We start from the raw sequence: 15,943 nt of genomic DNA on the forward strand, positions 1-15,943 counted from the left end.
CATAATCTACAGCAAAAGGGCATTTCAGCAGTGCCACCCCAGCTATAAAATGGTTTTCCCAGTCATTTCTGTCATTTCTGAAGAAGTGTGCATGCACACGAAATCTCATACAAATAACAAACTTAGTTGGTCTCTAAGGTGCTACTGGAAGGAATTTATTTTAATTTTTTTATTTTGTTTCCTAGGGCGAAAATGTCTGACCTTTGCTGTTTTTAAGATGTCAGGCAAAAATCTTTTGTTAGCATTTTATCCATCCAGCCATTTAATATTATTCCTATATTCAGTGACTGGCTGAATGAATCTTTATTTGCGCCAGCCATCGGCCATAGCAATAAAACAACGATACGATATACAAAGAATAGAAATAAAAAGTCAATTATATAAAACGCATTTTAGGGTTTTGAATCAATAGTCAAATAGTGGATCTTATTCTGATTGCCCCAGCTAAAAACCTTGCAACCTTTGCTGTCACCTGCTCATCTTGATCTGCCAAGAGAAAGGACACTTTGGCAGTGGCTGGGCGACCTGGAATGGACAATAAAGGGGGGGTGATAATCTCATTCCTCAAGTCTTTATAAAGAGTGCAAGCCAGAAGGGCATGCGCCACCAATTTGGTACTGTACTGCCATCTCCATAGGGACGTAAATGTTTTGTGTGTGGAATATATTCAATATTTTAAGCTCTTTTTATTAATTGTGTTTTTATGGGCTCTTTATTTTGTTTGTTGCTTCACGTGTTTTATCTTTTTATAAATCACTTTGGCATCATTGATAAAAAGCAATGCCCATTTTAAATAAACAAGTATGTGGCTATTTGAGAAAAGGCAACACCACAATGTCATTGCTAAAAATATATATATAAAAAAATGGGTCACATACAGACAGACAGACAGACATCATTTTAGTTGTATGCTGACTTTCCACAGTTCAAATCATGCTCAAGGCAGCTTACAACATGAAAAGATACTTAACTATAAAATAACAAAACTAAAAAACAGTAAATCAAGCATTTAAAAAATGCACCACCAAACTGAACGATTGCCACATAAATAACAAGATGTAAGATAAAGTTACAAAAAAAATGAGGAAAGGAGAAAAGGGAACCAAAGGGAAGTGGGGAAAGAAAAAAGGGATTTGGGAATGTGTTTGCAAAAATTGCCGAAAAGTTACCCACCACTTCATGTGGGGTATTCCCTCTCTGGGAAGGCCTATGTGGCACTGTAGCCTTTTTACATGGCTGACCATTTCCGTTAACCTTGGGGTTCGCGTTGCACCACGAGTTGAGAGAGAACAAGGGGTCAATAACGACTCCGAAGACATAAAATAGAGAAAGAATTTATATTCTGACTGCCTAGGACAGCAGAAGGCATCCGCGTGATAATTCACAGCGAAATACAACAGGCGAAAAGATACATACAGCTTTTATACCCTTCAGAATCCCTCTCCCCTCATTATGAATTCATGAGTTCATGCACGTCACACCATTTGTAATATCAAAGCAAAAGGTCACTTTGGCCTCAAGTTCCTGGTGCTTGCCTGTCTTCATGTGCCAGGCCACCTATTCAATGACTCATCTTGTCTCCTGGCCAGAACAGCCCTGAGTTCATTACTTGGGTGAAAGTTAAAGCTTTTCACTCTTAAGGTATGGGTCAGTCTGCCCTTTGGCTGGCTCTTATAATTAAAACTTTTTGCCTTTCCCTCTAATTGGTAGGATCACCCATCAAAGGATTATCCAATCCCCTTCACATCTCTGGCCAATTTCTGTACCTTCCACGGGAAGGGGCTTTCTGACCTACAGCTTTCCATTGATTAATGATATGCCAGTGAAGTGGGAATATACACAAAAAAATAAGTTTCACAAAGAGAGCCTCCAACAGGTAAAAACTAAATTTCAAATAAAAGGAATGAGAACCTACAGAAAAACTGAACATTATACCAATAACATAAAAACATAAAAGCCAGAAAATAATATCAAATAAATGGGGCTAAAGTTTACAGTGTACTTAGGTTACATCAATACAGTATACTTAAAAGGAAACATTAAGGAGGTTTGCACTTAAGCACAAAGAGAGCTTTCAGAAAATAAAAGACTATCTTAAAGAAAAAGGACCTAGAGAAAAGGTAAAAGGGGGAACTTACATCAATATAGAATCATAGAATAGAATCACAGGGTTGGAAGAGACCACAAGGGCCATCCAGTCCAACCCTCTGCCAAGCAGGAAACACCATCAAAGTATGCCTGACAAATGGCTGTCAAGCCTCTGCTTAAAGACCTCCAACCAAGGAGTTTCTCCTTGGTAGCAATTCCACTTCCGGACAGCTCTAAAGCCAGCCATATGAATATCAATTTAAATATCTTTCAGAAGAAAACCTACCTGTATTCAGGAAGAAAGAGGGTCTCTTCCCTTTCTAAATAAGAAGATTTTCAGCCCAAAAATCCAGCTCAAAGTCCAGAATGAGAGAGATCCTTTTCTCTCCTTAGGAAGGCAACAGACTGACTTCCCAGAGAGGGGGGTGAATGCGCCTCTCAAAAGCGAAAGTAGGAACACTAATTAAAGCTGGGCTTCTGTGCCAGGACTTCTTGGGTCAAGATGACCCTCTCATCAGGACTTCGAAGCCTTTTAATTGGAATGGGCTTTTCATGCCAAAAAGTTTAACGCCAGCTTGGGTCGAGATGACCATGCTATGCAGAATGAGGGGCCCTCTTAGCTGCTCACCCTATACACAGCATGTAGAATATTGATACAGAAGAAAAAACTCCTATAGGCCTTACAAGCTATAGACAATAAAACTAGAGAATTGAATTCTCTCCCTTCAGCACCAACACCGTTATTCTTTCAAGCACCCACATTTCTATTCCCCTGACTTTTTAAGGTATTATGTTAACACTCTGGCATGCATTATATTTTAAAATTGTATTTTGCCTGATTTGGTAAAGTGCACTGGAAACTTTGCTGAAGGACAGGTATAAAAATCCTTTAAATATACAATTTAAACCAAACTTTTAAATCAAAGCACTGGAAACAGGAAGTGAAAATACTGCTTGTTTTTGGTTTTCAGGCCAGCCTTTCCAAGCGCTCAATCACTAATGAGGATCTGATCTACAACCTGAAGGCTAGCTGTCTGACAAAGGAGCAGAGAAAACAAGTCGGTTAAATAGGAGATTCCTTCTATATGCACACTCACATTTATCTTGTGTTAATTCATTATGTATTGAAATTAAAAGGGCCAATCTATAGATTGATTGGTTTAATTATAATATAGCGTGTCTTGATTAATTTACACCTGGGGTGCTGTGTAAGTTTGGTAATATTTTATGCATAGGGATCTATCCAATTTGTGGGGGAGATTCTGCTACTGCTTCTATTTTTCAAGTGAATTTTATCAGGAAAAAACAAACAAAATGGCTGTTCTTAACTTGTCCAATAACACGTGCATGCTCAAGTGATTATACAAAATGAACAAACAAACCTGAAGCTTTTGTTCTAGGGATTATGGGGTCAGAAATTCCAAAAAAAGATGATTAAGTTGTTTATGTATGTAACAACAGCAGATATGATTCTCTGTGCACAAAGATGGAAAGAGGAGGAAGTTCCCACTAAAGGTAAGTAAGGTCAGGGGGTCAGCAAGCGTTTTCAGCAGGGGGCCAGTCCATTGTCCCTTAGTCCTTGTGGGGGGCCAGACTATTTTTTTTGGGGGGGGGACGAATTTCCTATGCCCCACAAATAACCCAGAGATGCATTTTAAATAAAAGGACACATTCTACTCATGTAAAAACACCCTGATTCCTGGACCGTTCTGTGGGCCGGATTTAGAAGGCGATTGGGCCGGATTTGGCCCCTGGACCTTAGTTTGCCTACCCATGAGTAAGGTGATGGACTATGCAGAATTAGCAAAGTTAACAGCCAAAATAAGAGACTCTAATGATGATTGCTTTGTGGGAGAATAGAAGCCCATTTTGGACTATTTAAGGAAATATTACAGTATGATGAATTCACAAGCAGGCTTTGAATTATGAGCAACAGAAGGAATTAGAGAATGTTGTTGTTATGTTGTGGCGCTGTGGTCTAAACCACTGAGCCTAGGGCTTGCCGATCAGAAGGTTGGCGGTTTGAATCCCTGCGATGGGGTGAGCTCCCATTGTTCGGTCCCAGCTCCTGCCAACCTAGCAGTTCGAAAGCACCTCAAAGTGCAAGTAGATAAATAGGTACCGCTCTGGCGGGAAGGTAAACAGCGTTTCCGTGCGCTGCTCTGGTTCGCCAGAAGTGGCTCAGTCATGCTGGCTACATGACCTGGAAGCTGTTTGCGGACAAACACCGGCTCCCTCAGCCTATAGAGCGAGATGAGCGTGCAACCCCAGAGTCGGACACGACTGGACCTAACAGTCAGAGGTACCTTTACCTCATGGGTAGGCAAACTAAGGCCCGTGGGCCAGGTGGGGCCCAATCGCCTTCTAAATCCGGCCCATGGACGGTCCGGGAATCAGCGTATTTTTACATGAGTAGAATGTGTCCTTTTATTTAAAATGCATCTCTGGGTTATTCTGGTGCATAGGAATTCGGTCCCCCCCCCAAATATATATATATATAGTTCAGCCCACCATAAGGTCTGATGGATGGTGGACTGGCCCACGGCTGAAAAAGGTTGCTGACTCCTGCTTTACCCTTTTACCGTTGTTGTGGTATAAGAGACAGAAATATGCAGCAGAGGGGGAGAAATAAATACACCCTGGAAAACGGGGTGGGAAGTAAAAAAAAAGTTTTGTTTCCTGCCAGTCTGGAACAAATCTGGTTCACAAATCAGTTCAGCCTGGACATTTGGATTAAGGGCAGTTATATTGCCATTTTCACTTTGTATGGGACACCCAGGAAGTTTACAGGCAGGCAGGAATATAGGATTATTCTCAGTTACTGAGGCAGGGAGTATTGAAACTAGTGCACTGCAGTGTGTGTGAGCAAGAGAGTGGAGGATATTGATGGATATACAGTAGCCTTGTCTGTTTTCATCCCCCCCCCTCCCTCTGTGCAGGCCAATCAATTCCACACTTAGACAGCCACACTCATTTTGTGGTTTTTGTTTGCTCTTGAGACCAGAACAAGGAGACTGTCATTTCCTTCCTGGTTTGTGTTCATCATGATCTGCCACGAAGGTCCTTCTGTTACATTATTTGCAGGTGGAAAAGGAAATCCGCAAGGAGTCTCTCTGGACTGCTCTATCCCATTTGCAGCACAGACAATCATGTTTTGCATCTTCATTTCTGGGCTGACTTGCCGTGATCAATAAAAAGAAATCACAAACGCTCGCATTAAAATATTTATAAAGGGAAAAACAAAATGGGAGAAGGGGGAAAGAGCAGAAGCAGAGAGATCACAGGGCTGACTGCATGCCTGCTGCTAATGACCTTCTGTCACTTTATCCAGGATTATGTATTGTGAAATGCTAGCATGAAGGTTGATCTATGACTACAAATAATGTTGAAAAATAGCACAGGAATGCTTTTCAGACATTATCCCTCATGCAATGTCAACTGCATGAGTGGGAAGATTGGGGGGTGCATAATCTGGCTCCCCACTCTCTGCTGCATCACCTTAGACACTGGGAACTTGTTGCAAGGTTCTTTGGATCCTGGTAATAACATTTAAAAGACCAATAAAGGCTTTCAAATAACACTTTTTATTGAGAGGAGCGGGGAAGTACTACTTCCCCCCTCTTTAATCTGGATTTGCCGCAATCCTGCCCAGCACACAGAATGCGGCCTTATAGCAGGTAGGGCTGCCTGCCCATCTTATTTATATAAATTTATTCATTTGGTTTTCCATATTAAAGTTTTACAATCACATATCCCTCCTCCCCTTTGTGGGTCCTATTGTTAATCATTGCCTCCTGTACCTTTTGTGATAATCCAAATCCTTTACATCTCCATTATGTCCAAGATTCACCATTAAACTACAAGCGTTATTCCAATCCTACTAATGATTTTAGCTGTTTACAGTGGTTTTTTAAGATAAATCACCAGTATAATTTCCCCCCATTCCTTAATATAATTTAGGTCTTCCTTATTTCTGATTCTTCCGGTCATTTTAGCCATTTCAGCATAGCTTGCCCATCTAACCCACAATTGCTTACTACAATATGCACAAGAGCTTCAGGGACTCAGAGGAGGTCATTCGTGTCACCTCCTACCTGTTCCCTTTAACTGTAGCTGTTTTGGAATGAATCAGTGTCCTTCTGCATGCAAACCATGCGCTCTATCACTGAGCTATGGTCCCTTGCCCACTGGTGGAGGAAGAGGAGTGCGGGGGGAGCCCCTGGCAGCACGATCCCAGTGGGGTGCCATCGCGGCTGCCCCCCTGCCCATACTGGGTGCAGGCAGTGTGCCCCGCCCCAGGACACGTGCCCGCCTCTGTGGGTGGTGCACCACGCCCCTGGGGCGCATGTCAGCCCCACACCCACCTGCTCTCCGTCCCCCGGTGCCGGAGCATGAAGCTCCACCACTGCCCCTGCCACTTGCCAGTATTGCTCAGTAGTCTTCATCTTAGTAAGACTATATTCACACACTACTTTCACGCTCAATCTTGCCCTCCCATGAATCAGTTCTACAGATACATGCCTTGATGGTATTTACTTTACACAATCCTGTAGGAGCTAAATCTGCTCCTGGAGCACATTACCTTCTACTTGATAGTGGCCAGAGTCCGCCCGTCCGTCCTTCCTTCCTTCCTTTCACATTCCTTATTGGGAGAGGACACACTTTGACAGTTGAACTGTCAATTCTCTAAAACTATTGATAATCTCCACAAGTGATTTATTTTTTGCTGTCAGTTTTTATTATGACAGTTATCTTTTAGTCAAACAGGGCCTTTCTGTAAAATATCTTTTAAGCTTCGTTGAATTACCATTCTTAGAAAAAAAAAGTGCTAAACCCCTAGCCATTATCACAAGGTTTCAGAAACATTCTGTCAGTAAGTAGCGGGAGATTATATTAATTTACTGGCTGTAAGGCTTTTGATATAATGATTTCTCTAACAGTTTGCAACTTAATAAAGTACGGCAAGGCAAAGCTGGAAAAAATGTCCTTCATCAAAAACCACTGCCACAAAGCTTGGCTAGCAACAAAACTATTACTCATTAACACAAAATGTGGCGGATAGAGTATACCAAATCTAGAGTTACATTATAACACAAACTAAATTGCCCATGCAATTCCACTTCTTGTATAAACCATAGACCAGACCTGAAATAATACAGTACATGGTCTTTGGTTCTTTGAAAACAAATTTAGATCCTGTCGCAATATCAAAACAGATTTTTATTTATGACTTCCAAATGCTGGACACAAAAGCCATCTTGCTTAGCTCCTGGACTATCTCCACACTTACCCATGGAATACTATTCAACATTCAATAAATGCCATAGTTGTGATATCAGGGGATGGAGTGTCAAAGGTATAAAACTTCTGTGTAATCCCTATGTAAATACAACCCCAATCTCTAAAGAGCAACTAAAAGACCAAAGAGGCAACCAGACCAACTCCAGAACTTAACAAACAGCAAATCTTACTCAGAGAGTGCTATTTGACACTTAACCTTTTTAGAAACATTAATTAAAAAGCAGAATACTAAATCAAGAGGCTTAATTTCACCTTTGTACAAATTTCTTTTGGATGCAAAATTTAACAACTTAAATGGCACCAAGATGATGTGGGGAAATTGGCTGCACTATTGATGCTGGTGCTTGGACCAAACTATGACATCAATTTTCAAATCCATTTTAGTGAGGAACAGAGAATTAACACTAAAAATAATTCATAGGTAGTACTTAACCCCTCATAGGTTGGCACACATGTCTCTCTCTGCCTCGCTGAGATGCTGGCATGGTACATATCTGGTGGTCCTGTGCCAAAGACCACAAATTCAAGATCTTGGACATTAAAGAACTAAGAACTCCCCAGTTGGTGCAACTGAATATGTATGAAAAGCGATAGTATGGCAGGGCCAAAGAGGAGAGCGCAAAATATGGTCTGAAGCTCAACATCAAAAAAATTAAGATCAGGGCCACTGGTCCCATCACCTCCTGGCAAATAGAAGGGGAAGAAATTGAGGCAGTGAGAGATTTCACTTTCTTGGGCTCCATGATCACTGCAGATGGTGACAGCAGTCACGGAATTAGAAGACGCCTGCTTCTTAGGAGAAAAGCAATGACAAACCTAGACAGCATCTGAAAAAGCAGAGACATCACCTTGCCGACAAAGGTCCGTATAGTTAAAGCTATGGTTTTCCCAGTAGTGATGTATGGAAGTGAGAGCTGGACCATAAAGAAGACTGATCACCAAAGAATGGATGCTTTTGAATTCTGGTGCTGGAGGAGACTCTTGAGAGTCCCATGGACTGCAAGAAGATCAAACATATCCATCCTTAAAGAATTCAGGCCTGAGTGCTCACATAGTATGATTACTCTTTTATGCAAACATCTATAGATTGCCTGATACTTCACAGGGAGCTCATTCAGGTTTCAGAAAGACAGCAGAAAAGGCCTTGTTCTTTCATTCAATGCACTTTTTACTGATGGGATTCAAAGCTCTGGACTGTTCTTGAGCAAGTGTGTTGAAGGACCGAGTCTTATGTTTCTGATTTGAAAATGCAAAGTGGTTTATTTGTCAATATTAGAATAACAAAACTGCCATGCACAGCGTCACAATACAATTTTCCATTTCTTCACTTGACCCTATTAGCTTTTGCTGCCAGGGCAGTAAATTCAATTTTCCCAGCAGTGCATTTGGTTAAAATTCTGTTGTTTTAAATGAAATGAAGATTGTGTTTTCATCTTTGCTTGTCTTGCTCCAATTACTGTATTATTTTAGGCTTTGTGGACGAGACTATACCAGCCTACCTAAAATTTGTTCAATGTCACTTGAAACGTCATTAATTCTTACTCTCCCATTCTTCTAATTAAGGAGCTGGGATTACAGCACCATGTCCCTCAGGAGGCTAATGCTTTTGCATGTGACAATTTATGCTTCGGGAAATAAAACAAGGTAGGCGGTCAAATGAGTGCAATTCCTACCTTGATTGTGAAATTGCTTTGAGAAAGCATTATGCCCTTGGTTGTCTTTGATGGATTATCCATTCAGTATTCAGGGCTTCGTTCATCTATTATTGACCAAGAAAAGGATGAGCTACAGATGGCCCAGGTTTTTACAGCACTAAGGAGAAATGTAACAGTTTATTTGCTTTTCTGTATGCAAGCAGTTATTCTTCACGAGTAAAGGCATAAAATAACTTTGGGGGGCATCAGCCTCATACTGTATTCCCTCTTTATAATATCAGGATCAGGCAGAAAAATGTTGAGCACTTGATTTTTATATATCAGAATCTTAGAGATAGGAAACACAATTCGGAAATGAGCTCTCTGTCAAATAACTATGTATGTAGTTATTCAGAAATATACTTCATCTTTTCCCATGAGTTCCAAACTATAGATTTGAGACTATCTGCCTGAGAAACGTTGGTGCTCCTATTACAATTGTTTAATGTTTTGAATCATTTGGAGGAGGCTCCAAATTTGCTTCAAATGTCACTTTTGGTGGAATTCTGGTGACAGTTTGGGATCCCCTTGAATAATACTACCTCCCCTAAATTCATCATATATTTCTCCTCTAAACTTGCTTCAAATTCTGCTTTCAGCTAACTCAAGCAGCTACCCGGTAGCTTTAACATTTCATGGTGGTGGTTTTGTTCGGTTATCCCTGTTGTGATCGTGGTTATTGCTATTCTTCCGCTAAGTACACGACTAAAGGAGAAAGGCATACAGGTGAAGATGCATAGAGCTCACCTGGTGGTCCTCTGCAATGGGGAGACAGCTGAGGAGATAGAGAGGTGCAAGACAAATGGGAATCTAGCAGGGTTTGGGGAGTACTGGGACAAACATAAGAAAATCCAAAGAGCAGCCACACTAGTCTATAGTCTCCAGCATGCTGCTTTGCAAAACCTGTTTGCTCTCTTTTCTTTCCTTCTTTCCTTTCTTTTTTTACTCAAGTCTTTGTTCAAACCTTGCTAAATATCTTGACTGCCGTTCTTTAGTTAACAAAGGGCTATTTCATGTAGCTCTTCACTCACACAGCAGGGTGTTATTAACTCAAACCAACAACCCAGTTCTTTTGAGGTTTCTGCTGTTATCAGACCCCATATACTTAAGTGGAATTTGTTTCTTGCCAGTGTTTGGAGGATTGGGCTGCCTCTGAGAACAAGAATTCTGATGGTGAGGAAGGCAAAGCAGATAATAAGGGAGCCTACTGTGATCCATGCACTGCTGTGAGCGACTACAATGAAGTAAGCTTGATCCTGTGTTAACCCCAGTGCCTGAATCCATGTCTGTTTTCTAAAGCTCTTTCCCCCCACCTTGCAGCCAGAACCCTGATGCCAGTTCACCTGAGTGACGATAACAAAACAGACTTTTCAAAACAAGAGCCCCCAGTGTGGCGAATGCAAGGATGCAGCTAGCCATTAATGTTCATAGAAGGAAGGAACACCTGTTTGCAAACAGGCCTTATGAAAATACACTAGAAGGTTTAATGGCTGCAAAGACAATAATTAAATTAGATTGCATAGACTATATCATGTTGAAAAGTTTCACAAGTTACGTTTCTGGCTTGGTGAATATAAGCACTTTTAAAATTTGTCCAAGGAGCAGGTTCAGGACAAATTAAAGTAAAACTAGCACCTGGCTTTTAATCTAAGGTAGGTGGTGATGATGATGCTTGCAGAATGACTTGAGGATTTTAAAGAAAGGAAAGGGAATTCAGGATTTAAATATATAAGAATCATGCAAAAATGCTAATGAGTGATAATGTAAAGCAGTAAGCAATGGAAACCATGTTGAGGCTCCAGTATTTTGGCCACCTCATGAGAAGAGAAGACTCCCTAGAAAAGACCCTGATGTTGGGAAAGATGGAGGGCACAAGGAGAAGGGGACGACAGAGGATGAGATGGTTGGACAGTGTTCTCGAAGCTACTAACATGAGTTTGGCCAAACTGCGAGAGGCAGTGAAGGATAGGCGTGCCTGGCGTGCTCTGGTCCATGGGGTCACGAAGAGTCGGACACGACTGAATGACTGAACAACAACAACAACAACAACAACAACAACAAAGGGCTCTGGGTTGAGCTGTTGAGGTCCTAAAGATGGAGAGAAAACTGAGACTTATGAAAGAAATAAGTAGCATGCTGAGGAAATGGGAAATGAATGAAGACAGAGGGGTTGGTCCAGAGAAATGTAGAAAAGGACAGTCTGAGGGAAAGAACTGCAAAAGAAGAGGTGAACAGGCCCAGGTGCTGCAAAGTTGAAGAAGCCTCAAGTTTGCATATTGATTCAAAATGTTAAGTGATGGGGCACAACCAAATCTGGTCAAGGCCCACATACCAAATTTGGAGGAGGGGGATTTTCAGCCTTTTAAGAGATGCTGAGTATTCTCAGATGCTTTCCTTGTAATGTGTGTGTGTGTGGGGGGGGAGACTTTGTCTTCGAGGTATTTATTTCTAAATTTGTATGCTGCCTTTCATTACATATTCCAGGGTTTACTGACTTCTATAGCTACTAGCTTTGCGTGCACACATCACTATAGGCCAATATGATGTGGTAGCAGAGTCCTCACAAACATGTACCAACTGCTTTAGCTAATGAATAGCCCAAGCCAGCCTTCACCCATTCTTGAGTTTATGATCTTCTGTGGCAATTAGACTTGGCAGTGAAAGGACTGGCAGTATGTATCTTGAATATCAATGTCAAAGATGAACATATGAAGTTGCCTTATATTGAGTGCATCTCTGAGGGCTCTGGGAAAAATCTTTCTCCGTCCTTCTTCCTGATATCACACTAACCAGGAACTGCATTCTAAGCATGCAATCTGCCACTGAACTCTGGCCCTTCCCTATCCTCAGGGCGATAAGCAAGAGCGGAAAGTCTATCACTGTCATGTGCTGCTGGTGAACTACCAGAGCATGGGCCTGGTCACTGCTCTGTTCACATTTGAAAACAGAATGCTGGACTAGATGGACTTTGGTCAAATCCGGTAAAGCAATTCATGGGTTCTTGTGTTTCTCAGCACCTCTGTTTTAGAAATTAACCTCCTGTGTTGGTGCTGCTTTTGTTTGTACCTATGGCAGATGTCTGGTGGAGCTTACAAATGCAATCCTGACCTCGGCAGTTAATCTGATTCTCAAGCAGTGCACGATCAGACTGATGCGAGCAGACAGCACTTTAAGCCCAGGTGTCATCACTGAGAATGCCTCTTGACACAAAATGCAACTTGACAGGTCTTATTGTTCAGTTTCCCTTCCTCGTGTGGTTCTTTTTTTTTTTGCTAAACTGGAAATGTTGAGGGACAAACTATTTGATTAGGACATATGAAAGTCCACAGTAGCGAGTGGCCCCAATTGTTACCCTTTGGCGCATTTAATGCTCACTTGAACCTCATGGGTGCTCAGCGGAGATATTTGTTTACCTCATTGACTGTTGTTCCCCTTCTCCCTCACATTACGTTTCTGTTTCGGAAATGTGAGGAAGATGGTGCAAATTTTGTAACTTTTTCTGTCCTCAGAAAAAATGGGCAGCTGTCCCCAGAGAAGTCCATCATTCAACTTATTTCTTTATCTTAGTTAAAATTCATAAGGCATTTCAGGATGTCTGAGGGAACAGCATGACTTTGGTGAAGTTAGTCTTCTTGATTTTCTTTCTGGATTTGTATGTGTGTGTTCTTTCTTTTGTTTCATTTTAATAGCTAGCAAAATATTGGCCATTCCAGCAGGCATATGGCATGTGGAGGTATGGGTACATATAACAAAATCGGGGTTAAGGTATAGTGGCCTGTGTAAAGCAACTTAGTGAATTCATGGCAGAAGTGTGGTGTACAGGTTTAAGTGTCAGATTTGGACTGTGGAGATCCGGGTTCCATTTCCAAAGTTATAAATTGACTATTTTTTAGCCTAATTTAAAAGATTAGCATGGTGAGATTCAAATGGGGGAGAACCACATGCACCTTGGAGTTTCTTGGAGAAAACTGGTATATAAATGAAGTAAGTATAAATGAAAAATACAAATAAGGTTTTGTGTGTGTAGCTTTACGTTTGTTTGGATTTTGCTGCTCATCTATCAAAATATGTGGCATAATTAATGGGTTCTGGTGAGCAGAAAGGCTTTGTCCCTTTGGCCTATAAACTTTTCATACACATCCTACAAGATGAGAGCAAAGTAACAAAAATACCCACCAGAGTTGAACTTGGACACTAAATGCTCCCAGCACTATAAAATATATTGATAGCTATTAAAATAAAGTTACATTAGGTTTTCTTTTGGGGGAAAAACAACATGTATGGCTCAGCCAGCTTTCATATTTTGACTGCAACATCGGAGGACCCATCATTAAAATAACTAGAGATTATCTGGTCAGCTGTATACTAACTTGCAAAACCAAATTGACAAAAGTAATATAATAGATTCAATATTGCAACAGTGGGGAATAAGGAAAACAAGAGTGAAATGGACCATAGAGTGCAACTTCTCATTTGCACAATCAAACAAATGTATTCTTTCATTTAGTATGCCACAAGAGACTTCATTAAGAGTTTCTTTTGTGTTCTAAAGCAACCTCATAAAAGTAGCCTGAATGAATTAAATTATGCTAACAGCCAGAGAATATTGTCATACGGTACTACATAACACAGCAATGATAGGATTAGTCATAGCAAAACCACAGAAGCTAGTGCTACTGAATATTGTTTCAATTTTCAAAGATGGAATTTTATTCTAAGTTGATGATTATGCTTTGTGATTTACAAATGAGGCTTAGTGGGTTTTTTGAGCCTGTGTTTCTATAACAAGACTTTTAAGCACCTTTTCTTGTGTCATAGCCTTCACAACATTCTGACCTACCAAGAAATCATTAAATACTGCTATTCCAGAGAGTTACATATATACCTTCTGTTTTTTTGCTGTTTGCTTGGGACTGTGGAGTTGAACCATAGCTTATTAAGAGGCTAATTCATGCAGGGACAGCTTACAGGTTGTTCATTGGAACCAGGGAAAAGGGATATAGCTCAAAACCAGTTCCCATTGTTTGGGAAAGTGTATTAGGATTTCATTCAACCCTGCGTTACATATAGAAGGCCATATATTATACAGAGAACATTTATTTGTTTGTGCATGTGCTACTCCCATTCAATCAGCAGCCTTATAAAGATTACAATTTTCTAATCTATTCAAGCTGTTAGCACCGCATAGATATCCATGGTCAGGCTCCAGTTTTCATAGTAGAAACTATTTTGTGTACCCTAGTAAGGTCAGTCAATAGCAGCAAAGTGGAATGGAGGCAGAATCATATTTTATTAGGCTATATTGCCACACTATGCAATCAATATAATTTATACATCTTGAAAACTGGTGTTTCATAAAACTGGTTATTATTTCACCAACAGATTTAATCCTCTCTGAATGATTTCTGATTTCCATGATTCTGGAAAAAGAGAGAGACCCCAAGTGTGTGTGTGTGTGTGTGTGTGTATAGATACACTGTGTGTATAGATACAGAGGTGGATTTGAAAGAGAAGCTGAGATACTGAATGATGGAAAGATATGGATTCAGATGTATTTCTAGAGAAGGGTACAAAGGGTCTGCACTGATACAACTGAATTTTCACAATAATATGACAACTACCAGTAGACAGGTATAAAATCTGGTCTGTCACTAATCATAAGCACATAGACCTGATGTTCCTAGATGCTATGTGACAAGTTTAAAGCAACTTAACAAAACACAACAGACAGACGAACATCATAGCATCGCCATCATAGGCTCGAAGAGAGATATGATGAATATTACAGCCCTTTTACATTTTTTTTTAATTCTCTTCAACCACATCCTTTGATGAACATAATGAGAGAGAATGGGACCATGATGGGGGGGCACAGCTTGCCCATGCCCCCCTCAGGTATTTACTTAACCTGAATACCTGAAGGTGGCTAAATTTCTTCCAGTTAACCCTAAAAGCAAAGATGTTGTTTTGTAAAACTACAATGTAAGCAAAAGGGGGGGGGAAGAGATGAGATGAAATTCAGCTGTAAGTGTTCATATAAGCACTTTTCTCATGAAAAGGTAAATTTGACCCAAGTCATTTTGATGGAATAACAGTATTTTTGATCATACTTCATAACCTTTGCTTATTTTTGGAGTCATCACTTTCCTTTCGCTATCATATAAACAAGATGTAAACTCCATAATTTACTCACAATTCCTTCTTTCCCCATCTTTCCCCTATTGTTGTGAACTCTTCCTTGTTTTTCCTGGCCTGCTTCTGAGACGAATTTCTCTGTTAGAGACTCATAAAATATCTGTGAAATGCTTTTCAGGCATGAGGAGTCAAACTAGTTTTCATTGCAGTCCCAGTTACATTTAGACACAACCTAACTTGTTCCAAATAATACTAATATGGTCCTCTGACAGCCAATTCACTTAATTTAAATTAATTCACATTTAAATTGGTTTACATGTATACATCATATGATAATTCTACTGCTATTTTATTTTTGATGCCTCCCCTTGAAAGAGATGGCAGTAAATTCTGAGGCAAATTTCTACATTAGAAACATGAATTCAAATATTTACAGGGGGCCCTTTACCTTTACCTTTTCACCACTCTTCATCATAAGATCTCAGAGTGGTCTGTAAAATAAAAATACAAGGTAAAAGTACAAATAAAAAGTTAAAACAAAAGAATAACCCCTTCCCACAAACACATTAAAAAAGCTGTAGAATATTAATCAGTTGAAGAGGAACGTTTTCTTAGTAAGGCTTATTGGAAATTCTTGTCTCCTCATATCAGTGTGCTCTCATGCCCCATACTGTTATTCTGTAAATATTGCTTGATATTTTGAAGGGAATTTGTTTTAATAAAAA

At 40.3% G+C, this 15,943-nt stretch overlaps 1 long non-coding RNA gene across 1 annotated transcript; it reads left to right on the plus strand.

The window, feature by feature from the left end:
- The first annotated feature begins 3,060 nt into the window (after positions 1 to 3,060).
- On the plus strand, positions 3,061 to 10,263 carry LOC117045111. The gene is made up of 3 exons (XR_004426398.1): positions 3,061 to 3,146; positions 8,953 to 9,033; positions 10,214 to 10,263. It is a non-coding gene; the product is annotated as an uncharacterized LOC117045111 (long non-coding RNA).
- Positions 10,264 to 15,943: the final 5,680 nt, after the last annotated feature.

The sequence above is a fragment of the Lacerta agilis genome, chromosome 4 (assembly GCF_009819535.1).
Source record: "Lacerta agilis isolate rLacAgi1 chromosome 4, rLacAgi1.pri, whole genome shotgun sequence".
NCBI classification, from domain to species: domain Eukaryota; kingdom Metazoa; phylum Chordata; class Lepidosauria; order Squamata; family Lacertidae; genus Lacerta; species Lacerta agilis.